Source organism: Engystomops pustulosus, chromosome 6 (genome assembly GCF_040894005.1).
Source record: "Engystomops pustulosus chromosome 6, aEngPut4.maternal, whole genome shotgun sequence".
Classification (NCBI taxonomy): Eukaryota; Metazoa; Chordata; class Amphibia; order Anura; family Leptodactylidae; genus Engystomops; species Engystomops pustulosus.
Window position 1 is genome coordinate 118,124,892 of NC_092416.1, and position 23,058 is coordinate 118,147,949.

The 23,058-nt window shown below is 46.0% G+C and overlaps 1 long non-coding RNA gene across 1 annotated transcript in view; it reads left to right on the forward strand.

Annotated features, from left to right (window-relative positions):
- LOC140066048 (uncharacterized) overlaps positions 1-11,559 on the forward strand; it is a 49,189-nt gene extending 37,630 nt beyond the window's left edge. The window contains exon 4 of the long non-coding RNA XR_011848085.1: positions 11,155-11,559. This is a non-coding gene — a long non-coding RNA (uncharacterized lncRNA). The remainder of the gene's footprint in view (positions 1-11,154) is intronic.
- Positions 11,560-23,058: the final 11,499 nt, after the last annotated feature.

Below are 23,058 nucleotides of genomic sequence, written 5' to 3' on the forward strand. Positions count from 1 at the left end.
TCTGAGCAGGAGGAAGAGGTGAAGCAGATATTGGCATCACCTGCTAGATCAGCGCAGAGTTTCAGCAGATTCTACAGGGGAGTGGTGTATGTGGATTGGATAGTATCAGCTCTGGGAGCTCCACCTACTGGATACAGACTGTTTATCTTTGACAAAATAATGAGACTGGGGCAAGTATAGGTTTGTCAGGATGATGCCATTTCCTTGTGACGGAGAGGAGCTGTTTTGTGGTATTTCATTTGTGTTCTTTTCCTTATAGGACACATCAGGAACAGTTGTTGTGTTGGAGGGGAGGGAGGTCTGAAGCAGGGGAAATGTAACGAATGTGTTGGAACATTACTGGGGGGGGGGCTGTGTGGGCACATTAATTACTGGGGGATCTGTGGGGCACATTACTAACTGGGGACTCTGTGGGGCACATTACTTACTGGGGGTCTGTGAGGGCACCTTACTTACTGGGGGGGCTGTGTGGGCACATTACATATTGGGGACTGTGTGGGCACATTATTAACTTGGGGGCTGTGTGGGCAAATTACTTACTGTGGCGCTGTGTGGGCACATTACATACTGGGGACTGTGTGGGCACATTACTTACTGTGGGGCTGCGTGGGCACATTACTTTTAGGGGGTCTGTGTGGGGTACATTACTTACTGGGGGCTGTGTGGGTACATTACTTACTGGGGGCTGTGTGGGTACATTACTTACTGGGGTCTGTGTGGGGGACATTCCTGGGGGGGTCTGTGTGGGGACATTCCTGGGGGGTCTGTGTGGGGACATTCCTGGGGGGTCTGTGTGGGGACATTCCTGGGGGGTCTGTGTGGGGACATTCCTGGGGGGTCTGTGTGGGGACATTACTGGAGGTAGCTGTGTGGGCACATTACTTACTGGGGGGCTGTGTGGGGGATATCACTGGGAGAGCCTACATCGGAGACATTATTGGGCGTAGATGTGTGATGGACATTACTGGGGGGCTGTGGGGCACATTACAGGGGGCTGTATGGGGGACATTACGGGCAGTGGCTGTGTGGGGGGCATTACTGGGTGGCTGTGTGGTGAACATTACTGGGGGCTGTGGGGGGACATTACTGGGGGGCTGTGTGGGGACATTCCTGGGGGGTCTGTGTGGGACATTACTAGGGGTAGCTATGTGGTCACATTACTTACTGGGGGGCTGTGTGCAGGACATTACTGGAGGGCTGTGTGGGGGACATTACTGGGGGGCTGTCTAGGGACATAATTGGGGGGCTGTTTGGGGGATATTACTGGGAGGATGGGTGGGGGACATAATTGGGGGTGGCTGTGTGGAGGGCATTACTGGGTGGCTGTGTGGTGAACATTAATGGGGGGCTGTGTAGTGGACATTACTGGGGGGCTGTGTTGGGACATTACTGGGGGCTGTGTGGGGATATTCCTGGGGGGGTCTGTGTGGGGACATTACTTACTGGGGGGCTGTGTGGGGGATATTACTGGAGGGCTATGTGGGGGACATTACTGGGGGATGTGTAGGGACATAACTGGGGGGCTGTGTGGTTGACATTACTGGCGCGATGTTGGGGACATTACTGGTGGGGCTGCGTTGGAGACATTACTGGGCGTAGAAGTGTGGTGCACATTACAGGGGGGCTGTGTAGGGGTGATTACTGGGTGGCTGTGTGGTGAACATTACTGGGGGCTGAGGGATGGACATTACTGGGGGGTTGTTTGGGGGACATTACTGGGGGCTGTGCAGGGACATTCCTGGGGGGTAGCTGTGTGGGGACATCACTGGGGGTAGCTGTGTGGGGGCATTACTAGGGACAGTGTGGGGGAAATCACACGGGGTAGCTGTGTGGGTTACATTACTGGGGGGCTGTTTAGGGGACATTACTGAGGGTAACTGTGTGGGGCATATTTCTTGGGGTGCATTCACACTTAACACTAGAACAGGCCTCGCCTCGGTTTGATCTCATATGTGTTCCAGTGAAACACGTGTAACGACCAGGTGACCAGGCGATCGGTAACAAGCACCTGGTTTTATTTAAATGCAAGAGAAATGTGTGACTGCAGCCTTACAGAATTTGGGGGAGATTGTTAGGGGCAGCAGGAGGATAACGCTGTCAGGGAACCAAGATGTAGGGACAATGAGGAACATAAGATGTGGTGATCTATAATAGGAAGATAGAGGACCTGCAGACACTGGATGTAACAAGTAAGGATTTCTCCTGTTTGTTCTGTAGCTGTATACACAGTCAGTAAAGTTGTTATTGGCACAACCAAATATGAGGGGTTATGTACAGGAGTGGGCATTACTGTAAGTGTGATACACATGCACTGGGCCTGTGACCAGGATCTTTTACCACCCTAGCAACACCCCTGCAGCTGAGAACTGTCTAGTTCTATTTTGCACTGGTCTAAAGACCAACATATTAATACATCTCCTCTAGTAGGTGTTAGGGTATGTGTTTTTCCTCATGTGTTTCAAATGCATTGTGTGACCGCAGCCTCAGAGTTTGCTATAAATTGTTTCTAGACTGCTACATTTTACTTTAAATAGATGGATAAAAGAATACAGAGGTGGTCCTTTGTTTAATATATTTCTCTTTGTTTCCTCGTATATGCAAATTTTTAAGGCACATTGGGAGGTTTGTACAAAATGTAAAAACTTTTTCAACTGCCTAGCAAAGTTCAAGATAACAGTTCACCACTAGAGATGAGTGAGTATACTCATCCGAGTATACTGCTCGGTCGAGTATTAGCATACTCGGACCGGCTCGTTACTCGGACGAGTATCTCGCCGGCTCGAGAACGAGCATTAAATTAAGTGAAGAACAGTATTTTTATTACATTATAAAATATTCCAGATTAGAGATGAGCGAGCACTAAAATGCTCGGGTACTCGTTATTCGAGACGAACTTTTCCCGATGCTCGAGTGCTCGTCTCGAATAACGAGCCCCATTGAAGTCAATGGGAGACTCGAGCATTTTTCAAGGGGACCAAGGCTCTGCACAGGGAAGCTTGGCCAAGCACCTGGGAACCTCAGAAAAGGATGGAAACACCACGGAAATGGACAGGAAACAGCAGGGGCAGCATGCATGGATGCCTCTGAGGCTGCTTAATCGCACCATTATGCCAAAATTATGGGCAACAGCATGGCCATGACAGAGTGACAGAATGAAGCTAGATAGCATCTAAAACATCAATATAATTGACCCTGACACTATAGGGGACTTCATGCAGAGGCAGCGGCAGCAGCGGCAGGCTAGAGAGTGGCATGGCGACATACCCTAAATGGACTCAGGCTTCAAACCAATGGGTGGCAGAGAGGAACCAAAGGAGGTGAGCAAGAAGCGCTCAAATAATATCGGTACATGATAAAAGTTTGCCAGTATATTTTGTGGATTACACAGCAGGGTGGCGACAAAGTTAACATGGAAGCCATGAAAACAACACAAAATTCTGCCTGAAACAGCTCGTTTGATAAGGGGACCATGTATGGAGGCAGTGAACTAGTAGTAGATTAAAGGTGCTGCAGTTAAAACTATGTTAGTTGGATCTTGGCATGGAACTGGCGCACCGCTGCCAGGCGAGCTTTCGCCAATCCAAGCCCCTGTCTCTAGGCTACTCCCCAAACAGCACTTCTAAGAACCTTTTGTATAAGATCAAGTGTAATAGCGTTCTTATAAGTTTAGGATATGGCGGGTGAGGGGAATGGAAACAGATGCGCAAGAAGCGCTGAAATAATATTGGTAAATGATAAAAGTTTGCCAGTATATTTTGTGGATTACACAGCAGGGTGGCGACAAAGTTAACAAGTTTGTTGTGGAAGCCATGAAAACAACCCAAAATTATGCCTGACACAGCTCGTTTGATAAGGGGACCATGTATGCCTACAGTTCATGCCAGTCGCCTTTCGAATACAGTTTAAAATAATAACCCTCATCCATAAAGCTCTGTATAATGCTGCACCCCCCTACCTCTCCTCTCTTATCTCAGTCTATCGCCCAACCCGTGCTCTTAGATCCGCCAGTGATCTTAGATCAACCTCTACCCTAGTGCAGACCTCCCACTCGCGTCTCCAAGACTTCTCTAGAGCTGCACCAATTCTATGGAATGCTCTGCCCCGGACTATCAGACTAATACCTAACCTCCAAAGTTTCAAACGTGCTCTTAAAACCCATTTCTTTAGGCAAGCCTATAACACTCATTAACTGCATGAAGTTTTAACTCTTCTACTAACCCGTCCTGTGTCGTCCTCCCATCTGTTATCCAGCAACCAACAGGCACCAGACTTCTATGCAGTCCCATTCACCCTGGACCTGGTGACGGCTGAGTGGTTCAAGCGACAGCAATTCCATTTATTATATTTTGTTCTATTCCCTAAGAAGAATGGCTTGACCATTAAAAATTCTTTTACCTCGTGTTACCCCATCATCTTCATAAACCGTAAGCTCTGGCGAGCAGGGACCTCACTCCTGTTGTTCCATACAAATGTTGTGCTCTGTTACATTACATTTGTATTTGTTTCCTATGATTTGTAAAGCGCTACGGAATATGATGGCGCTATATAAATAAAGATTATTATTATTATTATTATTATTATTATTATTATTATTATTATTATGGAGGCAGTGAACTAGTAGTAGATTAAAGGTGCTGCACTTAAAACTATGTTAGTTGTATCTTGGGATGGAGCTGGCGCTCCGCTTCCAGGCGAGCTTTCGCCAATCCAAGCCCCTGTCTCTAGGCTACTCCCCAAACAGCACTTCTAAGAACCTTTTGTATAAGATCAAGTGTAGTAGCGTTCTTATAAGTTTAGGATATGGCGGGTGAGGGGAATGTAAACAGAAGCGCAAGAAGCGCTGAAATAATATTGGTAAATGATAAAAGTTTGCCTGTATATTTTGTGGATAACACAGCTGGGTGGCGACAAAGTTAACAACTTTGATGTGGAATCCATGAAAACAACCCAAATTTCTGCCTGACACACCTCGTTTGATAAAGGGACGATGTATGGAGGCAGCTATATGGACGACTTTTGGAGGTAGCAATGGAGACAACTTGTGGAGGCTGCTATGGAGACAATTTAATTTGGAGAGTGCCTGTATGTGGCAGTCCCAAAAAGTTTTCAAACCAGAGGAGCAGGTAGGTGGCCCTCCAGAAAAATGGAATAGATTGAGTGCCTGTATGTGGCACTCCCAAAAATTGTTTAAAACAGAGGACCGGGTCGGTGGCCCTCCAGAAAAATTAAATGCATAAAGTACTATAGCTAGAGCCAGTGGGCCCTGTCAAAAAATAGCCAGTTTCCTCTGCTTTACTGTACAAAGAGGAGGAGAAGGAGGAAAATGAGGAGGAGGAGTGGATAAATTATTCAGGTTGAGCTTCCTTCACCTGGTGGAGATTGGAAATTATGAGAAATCCAGGCTTTATTCATCTTAATAAGCGTCAGCCTGTCAGCGCTGTCAGTCGACAGGCGTGTACGCTTATCGGTGATGATGCCACCAGCTGCACTGAAAACCCGCTCGGACAAGACGCTAGCGGCAGGGCAGGCAAGAACCTCCAAGGCGTACAGCGCCAGTTCGTGCCACATGTCCAGCTTTGAAACCCAGTAGTTGTAGGGAGCTGTGTGATCATTTAGGACGATGGTATGGTCAGCTACGTACTCCCTCACCATCTTTCTGTAAAGATCAGCCCTACTCTGCCGAGACTGGGGACAGGTGACAGTGTCTTGCTGGGGTGACATAAAGCTGGCAAAAGCCTTGTAAAGCGTACCCTTGCCAGTGCTGGACAAGCTGCCTGCTCGCCTACTCTCCCTCGCTACTTGTCCCGCAGAACTACGCACTCTGCCGCTAGCGCTGTCAGAAGGGAAATACTGTTTCAGCTTGTGCACCAGGGCCTGCTGGTATTCATGCATTCTCACACTCCTTTCCTCTCCAGGGATGAGAGTGGAAAGATTTTGCTTGTACCGTGGGTCCAGGAGAGTGAATACCCAGTAATCGGTGCTGGAATAAATTCTTTGAACGCGAGGGTCACTGGATAGGCAGCCTAGCATGAAATCTGCCATATGCGCCAGAGTACCAACGCGTAAGAATTCACTCCCCTCACTGGCCTGACTGTCCATTTCCTCCTCCTCCAACTCCTCCAACTCCTCTTCTTCTGCCCATACACGCTGAACAGTGAAGGACTCAACAATGGTCCCCTCTTGTGTCTCGCCAACATTCTCCTCCTCTTCCTCCTCATCCTCCTCCACCTCCACCTCCTCCGATATGCGCTGAGAAACAGACCTAAGGGTGCTTTGGCTATCAACAAGGGAATCTTCTTCCCCCGTCTCTTGTGACGAGCGCAAAGCTTCCGACTTCATGCTGATCAGAGATTTTTTCAACAGGCCAAGCAGCGGGATGGTGAGGCTGATGATGGCGGCATCGCCACTGACCATCTGTGTTGACTCCTCAAAGTTACTCAGCACCTGACAGATATCAGACATCCACGTCCACTCCTCATTGTAGACTTGAGGAAGCTGACTGACCTGACTACCAGTTCTGGTGGAAGTTGACATCTGGCAGTCTACAATCGCTCTGCGCTGCTGGTAAACTCTGGATAACATGGTCAGTGTTGAATTCCACCTCGTGGGCACGTCGCACAACAGTCGGTGAGCGGGCAGTTGGAGGCGGCGCTGCGCTGCCCTGAGAGTGGCAGCATCTGTGCTGGACTTCCTGAAATGCGCACAGATGCGGCGCACCTTCGTGAGCAAATCAGACAGATTGGGGTATGTCTTGAGGAACCGCTGAACTATGAGATTTAACACATGGGCCAGGCATGGCACATGTGTCAGTCTGCCGAGTTGCAGAGCCGCCACCAGGTTACGGCCGTTGTCACACACAACCATACCTGGCTTCAGGTTCAGCGGTGCCAGCCACAGATCAGTCTGCGCCGTGATGCCCTCTAATAGTTCTTGGGCGGTGTGCCTTTTATCGCCTAGGCTCAGCAGTTTGAGCACCGCCTGCTGTCGCTTAGCGACGGCACTGCTGCTGTGCCTAGAGCTACCGACTGATGGCGCCATGCCCACGGATGGTAGTTCGGAGGAGGAGGTGGAGGAGGGGTGGGAGGAGGAGGAGGCATAGTAGGCCTGAAACACCTGGACCGAGGTAGGCCCCGCAATCCTTGGCGTCGGCAGTATATGACCAGCTGCAGGGTCAGACTCGGTCCCAGCCTCCACCAAGTTAACCCAATGTGCCGTCAGCGATATATAGTGGCCCTGCCCGGCAGCACTCGTCCACGTGTCCGTGGTCAGGTGGACCTTGTCAGAAACTGCGTTGGTCAGGGCACGGATGATGTTGTCTGACACGTGCTGGTGCAGGGCTGGGACGGCACATCGGGAAAAGTAGTGGCGGCTGGGGACCGAATACCGAGGGGCGGCGGCTGCCATGAGGTTGCGAAAGGCCTCGGTCTCTACTAGCCTATAGGGCAGCATCTCCAGGCTGAGCAATCTGGAGATGTGGACATTAAGGGCTTGGGCGTGCGGGTGGGTTGCACTATATTTGCGTTTCCGCTCCAGCGTCTGGGGTATGGAGAGCTGAACGCTGGTGGATGCTGTGGAGGATCGTGGAGGCGACGATGGGGTTTTTGTGGCAGGGTCCTGGGCAGGGGGCTGACTATCAGCTGACACAGGGGAAGGAGCAGTGGTGTGTACGGCCGGAGGTGAACGGGCTTGTTGCCACTGAGTGGGGTGTTTAGCATTCATATGCCTGCGCATACTGGTGGTAGTTAAGCTATTAGTGGTGGAACCCCTGCTGATCCTGGTTTGGCAAATGTTGCACACCACAGTCCGTCGGTCATCCGGTGTTTCCTTAAAGAACCTCCAGACTTCTGAAAATCTAGCCCTCGCCGCAGGAGCCCTCTCCACGGGAGCTTCACTAGTTGACACATTTGGCGCTGATGCACCAGGTCTGGCCCTGCCTCTCCGTCTGGCCCCACCACTGCCTCTTCCAACCTGTTCTGGTCGAGGACTCTCCTCCGTCTCAGAAGCACTGTGTTCACCCGGCCTATCAACCCAGCTTGGGTCTGTCACCTCATCATCCTCCGATCCCTCAGTCTGCTCCCCCCTCGGACTTCCTGCCCTGACAACAACTTCCCCACTGTCTGACAACCGTGTCTCCTCATCGTCGGACACCTCTTTACACACTTCTTCCACTACGTCAAGAAGGTCATCATCACCCACAGACTGCGACTGGTGGAAAACCTGGGCATCGGAAAATTGCTCAGCAGCAACCGGACAAGTGGTTTGTGACTGTGGGAAGGGTCCAGAAAACAGTTCCTCAGAGTATGCCGGTTCAAATGCCAAATTTTCCTGGGAGGGGGCAGACTGGGGGGGAGGAGGCTGAGGTGCAGGAGCTGGAGGAGTGCCGATTTCGGTGACATGGGTGGACTGCGTGGAAGACTGACTGGTGGACAAATTGCTCGAAGCATTGTCGGCAATCCACGACATCACCTGTTCGCACTGTTCTGGCCTCAACAGTGCTCTACCACGAGTCCCAGTAACTTCAGACATGAACCTAGGGAGTGTAGCTCTGCGGCGTTCCCCTGCTCCCTCATCAGCAGGTGGTGTCTCACCCCGCCCAGGACCACCGCCTCTGATTCCTGCAGTAGTTGGACGCCCACGTCCCCGCCCTCGTCCTCTACCCCTAGCCCTCGGGTTAAACATTTTGAAAATGAAAGTTATAACTTTAATTTTTTTTTTACCTTTTTTTTGTGTTTTTTAGTTTTTTTTTGTGTTTTTTAGATTTTAAAACCAAACAATGCTATCCTATTGCTATGGCTATTTTCTAGCCAAGTATGAAAGCACACTGCTATGCCAGATGAGATGACGCTGAGTTATTAAAAAAATAAACGTAAAATAAAAAAGGAAATGGCAGACTGTGCCTAATTGAAATCCAACCCCTAATAAATTTTCCCACTTTGGTGTTTGAGGTGGATATGTGTGTCACTAAGAGCTAAACACAACGGTAGCAAGTCCCCCTGCAAATTCCTCACAATATGGTACTAGCTGCACTACTAGTGCCAGCAAGCCCAGCCACAAGCAAACAAAAAAAAAAAAGTATAACGTTATTGTAGCCCTAAGAAGGGCTGTTGGGTTCTTGTTGAATCACTCCTGCCTAACACTATTCTAATAGAACACCCTAACGCTTTCCCTGACCAGCAGCAGCTCTCTCCCTAGCGACATCCAGACACAGAATGATCCGAGCAGCGCGGGCAGCGGCTAGTCTATCCCAGGGTCACCTGATCTGGCCAGCCAACCACTGCTATCGACGTGTAAGGGTACCACGTCATGCTGGGTGGAGTGCAGAGTCTCCTGGCTTGTGATTGGCTCTGTTTCTGGCCGCCAAAAAGCAAAACGGCGGGAGCTGCCATTTTCTCGAGCGGGCGAAGTATTCGTCCGAGCAACGAGCAGTTTCGAGTACGCTAATGCTCGAACGAGCATCAAGCTCGGACGAGTATGTCCGCTCATCTCTATTCCAGATGTTTTTCTTGTAAGAACACATTGAAACAACATTTTTCTTCACTTTCCAGGTGTTTGCGCGTGTCTCCCGCTAAGTTAGGAGATGTTCGGAACATCTGGAATGTGAAGAATAGTGTTCTTTCAATGTGTTCTGCACTTAAGTGGTCCTGTATTTACTGTTTTTAATGTTTTAATTCTATTCTTCACTTTGCAGCTGTGCGCGCGTAGAATTAAAACGTTAAAAACAGTGAATACAGGACCATTTAAGTGCAGAACACTTTGAAACAACACTATTCTTCACATTCCAGATGTTCGTGCACATCTCCTAACTTAGCGGGAGACGCGCGCGAACACCTGCAAGTGAAGAATAGTGCTATCTCAATGTGTTCTTACAAGCAAAACATGTGTAAACATCTAGAATATTTTATTATGCACTGTTCTTTTAATGTTCTCTTTTACTAAAAAAATGCTCGGGTCTCCCATTGACTTTAATGGGGTTCGTTATTCGATACAAGCACCCGAGCATCGGGAAAAGCTCGTATCGAATAACGAGCACCTGAGCATTTTAGTGCTCGCTCATCTCTATTCACCACCCAAAATAAGACAGGTACAAATTTGCAGACTTAAGAGAAATGACCTCCAGAGTGTTCTCTTTCTACTTCTTGGTTCTTGCTGTCTACTTTGACTTAAGGTGTACGCTCAGAGATAGAGATAAGATTAGAGATAGCTTTAATGGCATAATAATAGTATATCCTGACTAGAGATGAGCGAGTATACTCGTCCGAGCTTGATGCTCGTTCGAGTATTAGTGTACTCAAAATGGCTCGTTGCTCGGACGATTATCTCACTGGCTCGAAATCGAGCATTTACTTAACTAAACACAGTGAAGAACAGTGAAGAACACAATGAAAACAGTGAACACAGGATCATCTAAGTGAAGAACACATTGAAAGAACACATTGAAGAACACATTGCAGATGTTCCTTACATCTGCTAACTTATCCGAATACACGCGTGCCGACGGTGTTCTTCACAATAGTATGTGAAGAACAATATGTGTGAAGAACACATTGCAGATGTATGGAAACATATCCAATGTGTTCTTCACTGTGTTCTTTCAATGTGTTCTTTCAGTGAAAACATCTGCAAACATCTGCAATGTGTTCTTCTTTAGTGTTCTTTCAATGTGTTCTTTCAGTGAAAAGTGCTCGAGTCCCCATTGATTTCAATGGGGTTCGTTATTCGATAAGAGCACTCAAGCATTGGGAAAAGTTTGACCTGAGTAACAAGCACTCGAGCATTTTAGTGCTTGCTCATCTCTAATCCTGACATATGCCACACCATGATTCCACATGGTTAACATCTTTCATGGTGGACCATGGTTTCATTTGTTGCTCAATTGTAAACTAGAGATTTGTAGAATTGAATGGAGTTGAAACATTTTTATCCTTGTACCATCAATGCGTTTTAACAAATCACAAATATATTATTCTTATCAATACAACAATGAACTAAATATTAATTACATACAAACTACCAACCTAGATGCTGTTGAGAAAACATGGGCCCATTTTAATCTTTTGCCAAAACCAACAGCAATTTGCACGACTTGCAGAGCTGGAAGAAGCTATCAGGACCTTCCTGAGGGATGTATTTAACAAAGATTTCTTTCTTCTCCAGCAATAATATACAGAACTATAGATCTTCATTACTCGGGGAGTTTTGCCATGTAGCAGAAACTTGATGGGAGAAGATGTATGCCATGGATTCATCATCAGCTTCCACTACAGCGCTGCTGACTACATAAAATTTTGCGTTGTTAACTACCTCATGGTAGAAAACTGAGTATTTGAACTTTAGAGGAGTAGAGTAACCCTCTGGAGAGCCATGCCAACCATGCAAGCTGTGATAGCGGAGAAAGAGAGATCATTAATTATCAGGAAGGAATCTGTTATTTAGTTCAGTATCCAGCCTCTAAGCACACTTTGTGATGTCCATGCTGACTTAACATAAGCTGCAGCTAGGATCCTGCTGATTCAGGGTCTGTTGCCAAAGAGGTCAATTGTAAAATTCATAATATTTTTAATAAAAAAATGTAACAAGTTTTAATAAAAAACTACATGTAATTAAAAGTTTTGGTAACTATTATTATCAGACTCAGTGACAATCTACATTTTGGACAAGGACCAGTTAAAAAAATTATGTAGCTTTCTTAAAATATTAAATGTTTCACCTAAATGCCAAGTAAAGTATTTCATTAAACAAGCGCTTCTTCTACACGCAGTACTGTATATGCATACTGCTCAACATACTACAGCCGAGCAGAATGAGAACGAGAAGTTATACATTTCAGTGGTATTTTTTATTTTTATTTGTTCATAGATGTTTTAACCCCTTATCACCGACACTAGTTTTCAGCTCAATGACCAGACTCGATTTTTCAAATCTGACATGTCTCACGATAATTGGTTATAACTTCGGAACGCTGTAACATATCCTGGTGATTTTGAGAATGTTTTCTCGTGACACATTGTACTTCATGTTAGTTATAAAATTTAAGTGATAAGTTTTGCGTTTCGTTCTGAAAAAAAGTGAAAATTTGGCAAAAGTTTGTAAAAATTCTTCATTTTCCAAGTTTGAAATGTTCTGCTTTCCAGACAGGAAGTAAAACTACCCAAAAAGTTTGATAATTAACATTTACAGAATATCTGCTTTATGTTGGGATGATATTTTATGCTTCCGGTCATTTTTCTAGGATGTTATGAGGTGCAGAACTTTAGGTGCGATTTTTCTTATTTTCATGAAAATTGCCATAACTCACATTTTGAGGGACAACTCAGCTTTCAAGTGACTTTGAGAGGCCTAAATAATAGTAAAACCCCATAAATTACCCCACTATAGAAAGTTCACCCCTCAACATATGTAAAACAACTTCTATTAAGTCCATTAACCCTTTAAGTGTTTCACATGGGTTAAAAAATATGGACCTGCGATTTAGAAACTATGGAATTTTTTTGGAAATACATTCATTTAGGCCAAAACTGACATTTTCAGAATAAATTAAATGATGAAACGCACTGCAACGCTTGATGCCCAATTCCTCCCGAGTGTACTGATACCCCATATGTGGTGGTAAACTGCTGTACGGGCGCACGGCCGAGCATAGAATGAATGGAGGCGCCACCCACAGCAGATTTGTATTGTCACATTGTACGACCTATAAATTTTTATTTTTTTTGGTAATGCGATTATATGAGGGCTTATTTTTTATGGGATGAGATACAATGTATAAATAATTTATTTTGGGAGTCTAAAGCTTATTCATGAGATTTTATGAGATTTTATTAACTATTTCAAGGGGGACACAAACAAAATCATCAATTTTTATTTTGGATTGTGAGCATTCCCCCCCCCCCCCCCGCTCACCGTAACGTAAAAATAATATTTTATCTTTATTCTCTGGTTCACTACGATTGCGGTGATACCTCATTTATATAGTTTTTCTTATTTTGCTCAATTTTCCTGAGCAAAACCAATATTGGAGAAAATCGCATTGTTTTTACTATTGACAATTTTTCAGGGCCATAACTTCTGTATTTTTCTGTTGTCAGATCTGGTTGAGGGCTTATTTTTTGCGAAAACAGTTGTTCTTTTCAGTCGTATCATATTAGGTACCGTAACTTTTTTTGATCACTTTTTAGAACATTTTTTGTGATGGTGTTTGATGAAAAATTGTATATTATGGGAAGTTTTTCGAGTTTTTTTTTTACGTAGTTCACCGAGCGGGTTCAATATTGATTTAGATTTATTGTACAGATTAATACGGACGCGGTGATACCAAATATGTACATGTTTTGTGTTTTATATACTTTATTTGCATTTTATGTGTTACTGGGGAGATTATGGGACTTTTATTTTATTTATTTATTTAATTATATTATAAAAAGATTTAATTTTTTTTTTTTTTACTTTTTTACATTTTCTACTTCTTGGCTTGAATAAGCGATCATCCGATTGCTTATTCAAGCCTTTACACGGCAATACACTTGTATTGCAGTGTATAGTGAAAGTAACTGAGCATGCTGCGCATGCTCAGTTACTTACAGCCGGGTCCTGCCAGGAAGGCAGGACCCGGTGAGAAGAGGAGCCGACAGCCCCGGGTCACTCGTCGGAACCCGGGGCAGCGGCAGGAGGGATCGGATCCCCCGGTAAGCACACCGGGGGGGGTCCGATCCACGGGGGACACACTTGCACGCCGCGGTCATGCTTGACCGCGGCGTGCAAGGGGTTAAACACCCGGGATCTGAGTTTTTCCGATCCCGGGTGTTAGTGCCGGGTCTGGGCTGTGATATCACAGCCCGACACCGGCACCAGCGAGACCCGGTGTCCCGAAAACTTCTTCTGATGCGCCGCCGTAGAAAGGCGTCGCATCAGAAGAAGTACCCTTAATGACCGCCGTAAAAACCCGATAGGGCGGTCATTAAGGGGTTAATTATAAAAAAAATGTCATCCTTTTTCAATAAAATGGATGTGTCAAGATTTACAATTATGCCAAACTGTAGATGGGAAGAAGGAAAGACTTGAGCTCTGGGAAACTGAAAAAGTACCATATTTTTCGGACTATGACACATACATTTTTAGCAAAAAAAATATTGCTATAACGTGCCTGTGTATTGCAGTCCAAAGGTCAAGAGGATCCAGCACTACCAGATCCTCCTGACCGCTGGAGATCAGTTGAAACACTGACATATTATTTCACCTAATCTACAAGAACAGAGTTTCTGCACTGCTCTCCTTCTCCTTCCTCGTCCCAACATCAGTGTTTCTGTGGGACCTAGAGTGATGTCAGAAGCATATGACTGATCAAATGCTTTCTATATCACAGCAAGGTCCTTCAACACTCTCATGATGCCCAAACATAAGGTCAGTTGTGACTGTGTTTGTGTATAGCAGTGCTGAGTATGTTTGTGTTTGTGTGTTTATAACAGTACTAAATGTGTGTTGTGTTTGGATAACAGTGCAGAGTGTGTTCATGTGCTCTTGTGTGTATAGCACTGGTGAGTGTGTTCATATATGTGTATATTGGTGATGAGCTTGTGTGTTTTTTCCATTTATAAGCATGTTCATATGTGTGTTTGTATAGCAGTGTGTTCATGTGATTGAATGACCCAGATTTATCAATGGTGAGCAGTTTTCCTTACGAATGTGCTTGGTGCACCAGATTAATGATTACTGGTGCATGGTCTTCAATTATCTGTTGCACCCTGCAATGCTCAGAAATTATGCTCCATAATTTTTTAGGTGCACCTTTAACAGCTTGTGACACAATTCTGTTGAGTCGCTATATTAAAAGTGTCGCAAACTCCAAGTAAGCACTAACATTCCCCTCTAGATGCACATTTTTTCTTTTTGTTGGACACAGTGTTGCCATAACACAAAACTGGAGAAGACGCTTTATAAATACATGTGCAAACTCCAAAGACGTTCTTTTTAGTGAATAGTCAGACAGAAAACTGGCGCAGCCAGCTTAATAGATGATCTGACCCATTGTATGTAGCAGACCTGACTGAGCGAATGAATAAAGAAGAGCAAAGTGTGAGTACAGTATTTCCGTGAAATTTTAACTAATATATTTCTTTTTTTGATGACTAGGAGTGTATCTTATAGTAAGGTGTATCTAATGAAAAATTGGATGTCAGTGAAGCTTTTAAATTTCCCCATAGCATACTGGTTTTACTAGTGAGGTGATATGGGAGATGATAGTCTTCTTTCAATAGAAGTCAAAATTGCACCTGGTGGCATGTTATGTTGTACAGTTAGGCTATCCGTGTAATTGTATTGTATTATTGCAGTCATTATTATCCTTATTATTTAGGATAAAAAAAAAGAAATACAAAGCCACAGGAAGACACAGGAACGCAGGAATCGCAGGCAAATCGCAGACTAGTTTTCTCTCAGGCTGTGAGGCACAAAGCTCCGTCAAGGGCTTGCAGGAAGAGGCAGACTTATATAGAATTAGCTAAATGGCCAGCTCCAATTAATAGCGCACTGGCCCTTTAAATCCTAGCAAGCCAGCGCGCGCACGCCCTAGGAGAGCAGGAGAGGACGCCGCGGGAGCCGGGGAAGGTGAGAGAAGCCGGCTACCAGACCCCGGGGAGACACGGGTGCATCAACAATTTCACTTATTATGTGTTCTAGGGAAAGGTTTGTGAATTTTCAGGCCCTCAAGGGTACTTTAACCCTAGGGGTTCTGATCACTCATAACATATGCTGCAATACAACAATATTTTAGTATATTATAGATGGACTGCTTCATTATTACAGTCTGTCTCAAATTACATCTATTGGGACCTTTAACACGATGGTGTCATTGGAGGCATTGACAGGCATTTAAAGATTATTTTGTCTAATTAGTTTTCTCTTCATTCTTTTCTTTTCCTCCCCTCCCCTCTCCCTTTCCTTTTCTTTTAGCCTACATGTGTAGGAGTTGGAGTAGGAATGTATTGTTTTGCCAAAGAGTAGTTGTTATAAAGATGAGCTGTGGCAAAATAGAGCAACAGGCATATAATATACAGATGTATTGCAGGGTTGGGTTTAGAGATGAGCGAGCACTAAAATGCTCGGGTGCTCGTTATTCAAGACAAACTTTTCCTGATGCTCGAGTGCTCGTCTCGAATAACAAAGCCCATTGAAGTCAATGGGAGACTCAAGCATTTTTCAAGGGGACCAAGGGTCTGCACAGGGAAGCTTGGCCAAACACCTGGGAACCTCAGAAAAGGATGGAAACACCACGGAAATGGACAGGAAACAGCAGGGGCTGTACCCCTGCCAGTGCTGGACAAGCTGCCTGCTCGACTACTCTCCCTCGCTACTTGTCCCGTAGAAGTACGCCCTCTGCCGCTAGCGCTGCCAGAAGGAAAGTACTGTTTCAGCTTGTGCACCAGGGCCTGCTGGTATTCATGCACTCCTTTCCTCTAAAGGGATGAGAGTGGAAAGATTTTGCTTTTACCATGGGTCTAGGAGAGTGAATACCCAGTAATCGGTGCTGCAATAAATTCTTTGAACGCGAGGGTCATAGGATAGGCAGCCTAGCATGAAATCTGCCATATGCGCCAGAGTCCCAACTCACAAGAATTCACTCCCCTCACTGGCCTGACTGTCCATTTCCTCCTCCTCCAACTCCTCCAACTCCTCTTCTTCTGCCCATACAAGCAGTGAAGGACTGAACAATGGTTCTCTCTTCTGTCTCGCCAACATTCTCCTCCTCTTCCTCCTCATCCTCCTCCACCTCCTCCGATATGCACTGAGAAACAGACCTGTGGGTGCTTTGGCTATCAACAAGGGAATCTTCTTTCCCCGTCTCTTGTGACGAGCGCAAAGCTTCTGACTTCATGCTGACCAGAGAGTTTTTCAACAGGCCAAGCAGCGGGAAGGGGAGGCTGAGGATGGCGGTATCACCACTGCCCATCTGTGTTGACTCCTCAAAGTTACTCAGCACCTGACAGATATCAGACATCCACGTCCACTCCTCATTGTAGACTTGAGGAAGCTTATTGACCTGACTACCAGTTCTGGTGGAAGTTGACATCTGGCAGTCTACAATCGCTCTGCACTGCTGGTCAACTCTGGATAACATGGTTAATGTTGAATTCCACCTCGTGGGCACGTTGCACAACAGTCGGTGAGTGGGCAGTTGGAGGCGGCGCTGCGCTGCCCTGAGAGTGGCAGCATCTGTGCTGGACTTCCTGAAATGTGCACAGATGCGGCGCACCTTCGTGAGCAAATCAGACAGATTGGGGTATGTCTTGAGGAACCGCTGAACTATGAGATTTAACACATGGGCCAGGCATGGCACATGTGTCAGTCTGCCGAGTTGCAGAGCCGCCACCAGGTTACGGCCGTTGTCACACACAACCATGCCTGGCTTCAGGTTCAGCCGTGCCAGCCACAGATCAGTCTGCGCCGTGATGCCCTGTAATAGCTCTTGGGCGGTGTGCCTTTTATCGCCTAGGCTCAGCAGTTTGAGCACCGCCTGCTGTTGCTTAGCGACAGCACTGCTGCTGTGCCTAGAGCTACCGACTGATGGCGCCATGCCCACGGATGGTAGTTCAGAGGAGGAGGTGGAGGAGGGGTGGGAGGAGGAAGAGGCATAGTAGGCCTGAGAGACTTGGACCGAGGTAGGCCCCACAATCCTCGGCGTCGGCAGTATATGAGCAGCCCCAGGGTCAGACTCGGTCCCAGCCTCCACCAAGTTAACCCAATGTGCCGTCAGCGATACATAGAGGCCCTGCTTGGCAGCACTCGTCCAGTGTCTGTGGTCAGGTGGACCTTGTTAGAAACGGCGTTGGTCAGGGCACGGATGATGTTGTCTGACACTTGCTGGTGCAGGGCTGGGACGGCACTTCGGGAAAAGTAGTGGCGGCTGGGGCCGATTACCGAGGGGCGGCCGCCGCCATGAGGTTGCGAAAGGCCTCGGTCTCTACTAGCCTATAGGGCAGCATCTCCAGGCTAAGTAATTTGAGGCGAAGGTGTGGTTTTCGCACGGGAATTGTTTGGGCCGGGGTCCTGGGCAGGGGACTGACTAGCAGATGACACAGGGGAAGGAGCAGTGCTGTGTCCGGCCGGAGGTGAACGGCCTTGGTTCCATTGAGTGGGGTGTTTAGCATTCATATGCCTGCGCATACTGGTGTTGGTTAAACTGGTAGTGGTGGAACCCCTGCTGATCCTGGTGTTTCACAGGTTGCACACCACAGTCCGTCGGTCATCCGGTGTTTCTTTAAAGAACCTCCAGACTTCCAAAAATCTAGCCCTCGCGACGGGAGCTTCACTACGTGAAACATTTGGCGCTGATGCACCAGCTCTGGTCCTGCCTCTCCGTCTGGCCCCACCACTGCCTCTTCCAACCTGTTCTCGTCGAGTCTCAGAAGCACTGTGTTCACCCGACCTATCAACCCAGATTGGGTCTGTTACCTCATCATCTTCCGATACCTCAGTCTGCTCCCCCCTCGGACTTCCTGCCCTGACAACAACTTCACCACTGTCTGACAACCGTGTCTCCTCATCGTCTGACACCTCTTTACACACTTCTTCCACTACGTCAACAATGTCATCATCACCCACAGACTACGACCGGTGGAAAACCTGGGCATCGGAAAAGAGCTCAGCAGCAACCGGACAAGTGGTTTGTGACTCTGGGAAGGGTCCAGAAAAGAGTTCCTCAGAGTATGCCGGTTCAAATGCCAAATTTTCCTGGGAGGGGGCAGACTGGGGGGAAGGAGGCTGAGGTGGAGGAGCTGGAGGAGTGCTGATTTCGGTGACATGGGTGGACTGCGTGGAAGACTGACTGGTGGACAAATGGCTAGAAGCATTGTCCGCAATCCACGACATCACCTATTCGCACTGTTCTGGCCTCAACAGTGCTCCACCACGAGTCCCAGTAACTTGAGACATGAATCTAGGGAGTGTAGCTCTGCGGCGTTCCCCTGCTCCCTCATCAGCAGGTGGTGTCACCCCACCCAGGACCACGGCCTCTGACCCCTGCAGTAGTTGGACGCCCACGCCCTCTACCCCTAGCCCTTGGGTTCAACATTTTCAAAATTAAAGTGTAAACTGTAAAAAAATTTTTGTGGGTTTTTTTTTTTTGTGTTTTTGTTTTTTTAACAAAACAATGCTATCCTATTGCTATGGCTTGTTTCTAACCTACACTGACAGCACACAACAGGATTTTGTGCTGTGCCTGATGACTTTTAGTTTTAAAAAAAATACAAAGAAAAGAAAAAGCAGACTGTGCCGTATTCAATCAAACCCCTAATAAATTGTCCCACTTAGGTGTTTGAAATGGATATTTGTGTCACTTAGAGCTAAACAGAACGTTCGCAAGTCTCCCTGCAAATTCGTCACAATATGGTACTAGTGCCAGCAAGGCCAGCCACAAGCAAATTAAAAAAAAAAAAAATTATATACAACGCTATTGTAGCCCTAAGAAAGCCGGTTGGGTTCTTGTATGCCTAGTTTCTAACCTACAGTGACAGCACACAACTGGATTTTGCGATGTGCCTGTCACTTTAAGTTTTGAAAAAAAAAAAAATCGGCAGACTGTACCTAATTCAATTAAACCCCTATTAAATTGTCCCACTTAGCAGTTTGAGATGGATATGTGTGTCACAAAGAGCTAAATAGAATGTTCCCAAGTCTCCCTGCAAATTCCTCACAATATGGTACTAGCTGCACTATTAGTGCCAGCAAGGCCAGCCACAAGCAAATAAAAAAAATAAAATAAAATATAAAACTATTCTAGCCCTAAGAAGGGCTGTTTGGTTCTTGTAGAATCACCCCTGCCTAACACTATTCTAATATAACACCCTAACGCTATCCCTGCAGCAGCAGCAGATATCTTCCTAACGGCATCCAGACAGAGAATGATGCGAGCAGCGCGGGCAGGGGCTAGTCTATTCCAGGGTCACCTGATCTGGCCAGCCAACCACTGCTATCGACGTGTAAGGGTACCACGTCATGCTGGGTGGAGTGCAGAGCCTCCTGGCTTGTGATTGGCTCTGTTTCTGGCCGCCAAAAGTCAAAACGGCGGGAGATGCCATTTTCTCGAGCTGGCAAAGTATTCGTCTGCAGTTATGAGTACGCTAATGCTCGAATGAGCATCAAGCTCGGACGAGTGTGTTCGCTCATCTCTAGTTGGGATCAATGTCTGCTCCATCTATATCCAGGGGGTGTGTAGGTGTGGTCTGACATGATATGGCGCCTTTTTTTTCTTCTGTTCTCTTTTGTGAAATTTACTAAAAACATTGCAAACTGCACTAGGTGTAGTGTGCAGTATGCACTAGATTCAGGATTTCTGGCGCACATTTTGCATTAATCTAGTGCCCCCTGCACTACCCTGTTAAACATAGGGCATGAAATACAATTCTGTTGTACTTTGTATGTTAAATGTAATACGCCCCCGTCAGTTCTGAAATTTGTGTCACATGATGCCTAGTGCATTCGCGCCACAAAATGGTCTTGTGCAACACAAATGTGGTGCAGGCACCTCCTAAATACATGTTTTCAGTAGAAAGAATGTTCACTGTCCGACAGAAAACTGGTGCACGGTCCTTAGTAAGTGTTTCCCATTGTCTCTGTATTGCTTTTTGAAATGCTTTGCAAACGCATCAGTATTAATGATGGTAAAAATGTAGATCCGTTTTTAGTTTTTCCTATTGTGTCTGCAATACTTTTTAAAGCGCAATGCAGACACATAGGGGGACATTAAATAAGGCTCCTGTGTCAGTTTTCGGTCGGACTTTGCACATTCTTTTATGTGCAAACTGCTTGCACAGGTATTCAAGAAGTTTATGAGACACATTTGTGTCACACGTGACCGTTTTGTGTTGCGCATCTGCACTATGCTTCATGTAACACTGCAATTGGCGTTACGTTGCACAGTCAGATCGTGCGTCACATTTTTCATGCAAAGTCTGACAGAAATGTGTTACATGTCCTATGTTAAAGGTGCAACAAAAAAAAAAAGTGGTGCATTCTGTCGGGGCAGTGCAGGAAGCCCCAGATTCATGTAGAATGTGTGCCAGAAATCCTGAATCTGGCGCAATATACACAGTAAATATGCAGTTTGCACTGTTGTTAGTAAACGTGCCTGTGAAGGAAACCGCGACGTTCCGGACCCCTGAAGGGTACGTAAGGTCACTCAGATATCCTTTTACAGACACTCCCAGAACGCACGGGTTCTGAGAGGCGCAGGAAGTGATTTAAATTTGACTCAAGGTGCATCACAGTAGATCAGGGTATAGTGCAGTGATGGTAAACCTTTTAGGCCCCTTCCACACTTGCGTTGCAGATCACGTCAGAGTATGATCAGGGTACGATCAGGGTTTGGTCAGTGAAAAATGCACATTTTGCATCAGAGTGCAATCAGTTTTCAGTCAGAGTTTGTTCAGTGTCTCAGTTTTTCCCACATGTTTTTGATGCACTTTCAATGCGTTTTTCACGCGCAGAAAATGCGTGTGAAATGGACTCAGGACTGAGCTCTATCTTTTCTATGGCAATTGATGCGTGAAAAACGTATTGCACTTGCATTGCACTTGCAAGTGTCTCAGAGTGCAATGCGTTTTTGATGCATCCCCTTAGACTTGTATAGTGCGTTATTCACGCGTGTGACTTGCAAAAGTAGAGCATGTCGAGATTTAAATGCGCGTGTGTGCGTGAAAAAAAATGCAAGTCTGAAAAGACCCTTTAATTACAATGGGTCAGAGTGCAATGCAAGTTCTGCACGTCAAATGCACGCGCAGAAAACACGTGTGAAAAACGCAAGTGTGAAAGGGGCCTTAGAGATCGAGTGCCCAAAATGTGACCTAAAACACACTAGCTTTTCCCAAAGTGCCAACACGGCAATTTAGGCAGTAACAAACTTGTTGCTATCAGAATCTTTGAGCTCTAATCCGACCCTGTCCACACCTCCTCACTCTTTAACCCCTTAAGGACGCAGGGTTTTTCGGCTCATTTCTCGCTCTCCAACTTCAAAAATCCATAACTTTTTAATTTTACGTGTACAGACCTGTGTGAGGGCTTATTTTGTGCGTAACAAATTATACTTTCCTGCAATGTTATTTATTTTAACATGCCGTGTACTGCAAAGCTGAAAAAAAATCCAAATGTGGAAAAATTGTGGTCTCAGTTTTTACGACTTTCACTCTTCGCTCCAAATAACATGCCTACTTTATTCTTTGGTTCGGTGCGATCGCGGTGATACCAAATGTATATAGGTTTTATTGTGTTTTAATACATTTTCAAAAATTAAACGAATGTGTACAAAAAATAAAATAAAATTTTTGCCATCTTCTGACGCTAATAACTTTTTCATACTTTGGTGCACGGAGATGTGTGAGGGGTCATTTTTTGTGAAATGAGGTGACGTTTTCATTGCTACCATTTTGAGGTCTGTGCGATATTTGGATCATTTTTTAAAAATTTTTTATGTTATGTAAAAAGTTGTAAAAGTCGCATTTCGGACATTTGGGCGCCATTTCCCGCCTCGGAGGTCACCGCCACCCGTAACCGTTTTTATATTTTGATATATGGGGCATTTTGGGACGCGGCGATACCTAATATGTTTGTGATTTTTACTGCTTATTATGTTTTATATCCGTTCTAGGGAAAGGGGGTGATTTTATTAATCTTTTTTATTTTTTAAACTTTTTTTTTTCACTATTTTTTAGACCATCTAGGGTACATTAACCCTAGATGGTCAGATCACTCCTACCATATACTGCAATACTACAGTATTGCAATATATGGCATTTTTGCACACTATACATTACAATGAGCCACAGGCTCATTGTAATGGATATGCAGAAGCCATGTATCCTCGGGTCAAATGAACCGATCGCGGCCCCCCGATGACGTTCGGGGGCGTGGCGATCGTAACAAAGATGGCGGCGCCATCTTTTAAATGCCGCCGGCGACTCTGCCGGCGGCAACGGCAAGCACCGACCGCGGTTATTAGCGGTGGGGGTTTTCTGCAATATGCAAAAACCCCCACCTTTGTATGAAGAGGACTCAGCCCGTGAGCCCTCTTCA